The following is a 5,563-nucleotide window of genomic DNA, read 5'->3' on the forward strand; positions in this document are numbered from 1 at the left end:
TGAAAACAACCTGAAAAAAAAGAACACTAGTACAGAAACAGAAACACAAATTGTGTATATAAATTGCAATTTGAAGCTTTTGTTCCTCAAAATTCTACTATGACAACTTTGATGTTGTACAATGCAGATAATGGATTTTTCAACCAGACATATTTCATATGGAATGATATTATAAACAATTCTTATAATCTTGATATTCACATAATTTTGGGCCTAATTGACGCTTACATTGAAGCCAGGTTTTTTGATGAGGTAATCCAAATTATACATCAATCGGTATCTTACTCCAAAAATGGCTTTATGTTCACAATCATATGCTAAACACCTACAAAAAAATATTCAAACCAGTAGGTTAATCGAAATGATTCAATCACATAAGCAACGAGTCTAAATGCAACCATTCTATAAATCAAGAAAAGCTTAAACTAATAGATGATTTTAGTAAGGTGGCATCTACAGGAAGTATTAAATTGCCATTCAAGCTGATGTTGACTGAATGAATAATACACAGTGGTAATTGAGTTATAGGGCAAGGCAAAAAAGAAGAAAAAATCGATATATGAACTTATAATCGAATTCATAGCAAAAAAGAATGAACAAATCAATGTATCACTAATAATCAATTTCAAGGGGGGAAAATATTTTTTTTATGTATTCAGGTGGAAAACGATTCCAGCAAAAAAAATATATATTATAGAGCAAGAATGTTTTACCCCGAGAGACTTTGTCGTTGGATTTTAATGGCGCTGGGAAAGGCATCGACTTGAGTTGGTTAAAGCGCTGGCGGAGGCGGTCACCGGACTGGAAGGCGATGGCCGGATATGCGAGCGATGTGGAGGAGTGGAGACGGTCGTCACTGTAAGGCAAGAGAAGTAGATCGCCGGCTGTAAGGCAAGAGGTTTCACCAGTGTTGACGATGGATGAGTGTGTAGGTCAGACGTTAGTCTCTCGTTGAGGCGGCGCTATAGGGCATGCTTGGCTAGACGGAAGAAACGAGGAAGAAGATGTATAATGAAAAATAAGTGTGGAATTTTTAATTTTTAGTGAAAATTTATAACAACAAAGTGCAAATATTCTTAAAAAAGATAGATTAAATAATATAATTAGAAAAATTATTGATAAATATTGATTATATAAAATAGATAAAATTATATTATTTTTCAATGGTATGTCAGAATTCATGTGTTTGAGAACAATTATCAAAATGTTTACATGTTTTTTTTATGTTATTTCAACATATTGCGTGGTTGGTTTTTGGCAAACGTAAAATAACTTTTGAACATTTTGTAATTTATTTACTCAACGTGATCATTTATCTTCATCACTATACATAATGTTCCGAAAATAAAAAAGTTTATCTGAGATTTCCCTCTCCATCTTATATTTGTAAATGTGGGTGTGTGTATTTGGGTGGGTATGGTTAAATGGTATAGGGGGTGTGTGTGTGGGTGTAAATGTATATAAAGGTGGTTTTGGGTAGGGGTGGGTGGATATAGGGATTTGGGATATGGTCGTCTGTTTGTGTTAGTCTGTAGGTAACGATACATGGTTGTGATGGTCGATGTAGGGTGAGGATGAAGATGAGGATGAGGGTGGGGTGGGGTGTGTATTGTAGGGGTGACACTTACCAAATAGGAATGAGTGTTAGATTGTTGGGTCTACGGTGTAATATATGTGGACCCATGCATGAGTGAAGACCTTTGTTAAGCTCTTTTTTAGTAGATGGGGCTTAGACTTGACATTTTCGGTAATGGGCGAATGTTTGGGCTTCCAATGTTTGGGCATGTTAGGCCATCAGACTTTTGTGTTGGAGTTTGGACCAGCATGTTGAGCTTTCATGGATTTTAGGCACATGATGCGTTTTGGGCACAATTTGGAAGATTGGGCCATACTTGGGCCTTGGGTTGCCATTTAGGTTTTGGGCCTTTTGAATAGTTGATTTGGGATTATGGTTTATGGTTTTCGAGTTAAAGAGTATGGCTTAGGGCTTAGGGTTTATGGCTTAATATGGCTTATCGGTTGGAGTTTTTGGATTCTAGCTCATGACATATGGCATACGACTTAAGTTTTAGGGATTAGGGCTTATGGATTAAGGCTCGTGGCTTTAAGCGTACTTCTTAGAGTTTGGAGCTTAATTCTTATCGTTTATGGCTTAACTAGAAAGGCTTAGATCTTATGGCTTATGACTTATGGCTTAAGGCTTATGGTTTATGGATTAATATGTCTTATGGCTCATGACATATGAGGTAAGGGTTAAGTCTTAGGGCTTATGGCTTATGTTGGTGATTTATTATCATCAATGTTATTTAATGTAATAGGATTAATTTGTTGACCAAAAGTGACTTAATAAATATTAAACAAGTAAGGAAGGTGTGGAGTACACACTTGTTTAAGTTTGATTAAGTTTCAAAGTAAACTTTCATAGGTGAAGGAACGGGGGTCCGGGGGCAGCGCCCCTGGGAGCGAGGTCCAAGGGGTGGCAGCCCCTAGCGGGGTCCAAGGGGCAGAGTCCCTGGCTGGGGTCGGGCTGATCCGGATCCAGACAAATGTTCATCCAAACATACAAACATATTTATTTCAAATTATATTTTTCTATGCACCTTCACAAAATCGTTTTCCCTCCATGTTTATATTCTCCAAAAGAAAATGGATTTTTATAAGAATTCATTTTCCCTCCATTTTATTTTCCAAAAATTTTATATCCTTTTCCCTCCATGTTTATTTTCCAAAAAATAAATAAATTGATTTCTATATTATTTTCCCTCCATGTTTATTTTCACAAAAACTGATTTCTATATGATCCCCTTTCATTTTCCCCTTTAAACATTTAAACATTTAGCCATAAATAACCAATTAGAAATAGAGGCTCCACATTTCTCTACTTATATTCACGAACATCCCTCTCATCCCGTTTCCAATCATCGTCATTCCGTGCCAATCGGTCTTCCCTGCTCTTGGTCGTCATCATCCTCATCGCCATCGCCATCATGTCGCTATCGGAGATTCTCACGAGTCACGCATACCGCCGCGGAGCCACCTCTTATCGCCTTCCTTTTCATTTACCTTGCTCATCTATGTTTCCTTCTTACTGTCGTTTCCTTGTTCATCGTCATCGTCGTCCGCCTACTGACGCTATCACAGATTCTCACGCCTATTGTCTCCTCTTCCCGTTGTTCTTTTCCTTGACCCTATGCAGGTAATATTTTCAATCATCACGGATTCCCTTCATTGGTCCCTACAATCTTCTGTAAAAGTAAGAAGCCGTGGAATCTATTGCTTATTTTGCTTTGTGGAATCAGGTGTTGATTTTGCTGAAATAAGATATTTGTGAAAGCTTTAAGGTGTCAACTGGTAAGTTCACTTTCGTTTTTATCCATAATGTGCTCGATGTAATGCCAGGTATAGAAGTTGATAATTTTTCTTGATTGGTTGATGGTATAGTCGTGACTCGTGTGGTGCTTGATTGATTTTTATTTCATGGAGAACTTATTAACGTTAATCCTGTGTGCTCCGCATTACAATTCCGTGTTTTTTTATTTATGGAGCTTGAGGTCAATTTTATATGTATTAATCTCAACATCGTTTGTGTATCCTTGCCATAGGTGCTAATGCATTTGAGAACATTATCAACCATGGAGAAATTTCCAATTTTTCTTAGTTTTTGTTCAAAAGTGCAAGTTACCTATTGTAAGATATGCTCTTATCTTCTTTATCAAAGTTCCTTAATTGCATTATATATACACATAGTCCTTACATATGTTACATATGGAACAACCTCCCTAAGACATATGTTTTTATCACTTTCTTGATTGGCTATAAATAAATCATGCAAATATTATCATGTGTTCCAAATTGCTCATGGAACAAGGTCTTGATCGTCCCTCTAGGTATGTGTCCTTCAATCCTTCTTCTTGAAGCTATTATGAACCTTAGGAAGGTCTTTGGGTCAAAAAAGAAGGAAGCCATGGAACAAGGTTTTGATTGCTTCTCATGGGAAGAATTTACTGAAATGGTAAGTACTGTTGCTCAAATTAGAAACTAGCAACAGTCACTCACTTAATGATCATGTTCATATCTTGTTCATGTAGCAACCGTGATGTAAGCTATGGGATGTGAGCAGATATGTGCACTTAAGGATATTGGTCCCAAGTAAGTGCTCTAGTATTCGATCAGTTATATTATTCTTTTTTATCAAAATAATTTCAAAAAATATAAACATACAACTAGATAAATCATTATAGAAAGATATAGTTGTTCAAACTCAAGAAATCACATCATTAGAATTATCCTCCTATCTGTTTTAATTACAATGCTCTAGTTAATCTTTTTTCTGATTCTCATGTACTATCTGTCATGTTATATATGCAATTAAACGCAAGTAATGACAACATTCTTTTGTTGACTCACTTAATATAGCAGCATACTTCAATTTCCTTTTCTATGTCTAATTTCTTCATAGCATCTGTGGATTTTGTTGGCAAATTGATGATAAATTGACTTTTATTTGTAATTCCGTGTTATAAGCTTCAATGTAATTAACATTGTTTTGCAAAATAGCATAAGATGTAATTCAATTTTTGAAGTTTATGATTGATCCATTCCTCATCTTGATTCAGGGAAACACATTTATCAAAAAAAGAGTGGAACAAGAATGATGTCTTTCAATAGTTTATTTGCTGCTACATGATCAACTACAAGTAATTTTAGTTCAAGATATCAAAATACAAAAGACTAAAAAGAGAAAAGAGACCACTTACGCAACGGTACATCTGTTAAAGCAAACATGGAGCAATGGTGTTAATCAAAAAAATGTATAACTTATCTTTCTTGGTCACAACTTTGCATATACTTCTACTTTTTATAACCCTGGATATGTTTTGATGTATGAAATTTGAATTATTATTAATAAATTTTATTTTCTATTATATTTTAATGTATGTTTCATTTTTTGTCGCATGTGCTTATACATAATTCATGGTCGTGTTTTAATTTTATATGTGTGACTAAAGTCAAACAACATTTATGATACACAATAGTCACAATAAAAAAACACATGTGTTTAGAAAGTATTTATAGCCATACTTATTTGACATAATGCTTGATTACAACAACATTTTTTCCACGTTTTTCTTAAATCGATGTGACTAAAGACTCATGGAACAATATTTTATGTAACTAAATAATAGTTACAACTACGCTAACAATAAACTTGTGTGATAGTTGGATGAGCAACAATCACAATCAAAAAACACTTGTGTGTCTACAAATCGTTTATGACCACATTTATTCAACAATTCTTTTGTGACTAATTATTAGCAAATTGCTACTTATGAAATTAAATACATGTGACCATTTAGTCAACATAGTTACATTCACCGTAAATGCATGTCTGCAAAAGATACCCAATAGTCAAAATAAACTTTGAATTGTGTGACAATTTATTAGGAAAGCGTCACATTGAAACAACATGTATGTCGCCAGTTGGTCATATACAGTCACTACAATTACTAAAAAAGTGTGTCTATTGATGGTTTAACGCCACAATATTGGATAAAATGATTGA

The sequence above is a fragment of the Lactuca virosa genome, chromosome 5 (genome assembly GCF_052849685.1).
Source record: "Lactuca virosa cultivar CGN04683 chromosome 5, Lactuca_virosa_CGN04683_v6, whole genome shotgun sequence".
In the NCBI taxonomy this organism is placed as follows: Eukaryota; Viridiplantae; Streptophyta; class Magnoliopsida; order Asterales; family Asteraceae; genus Lactuca; species Lactuca virosa.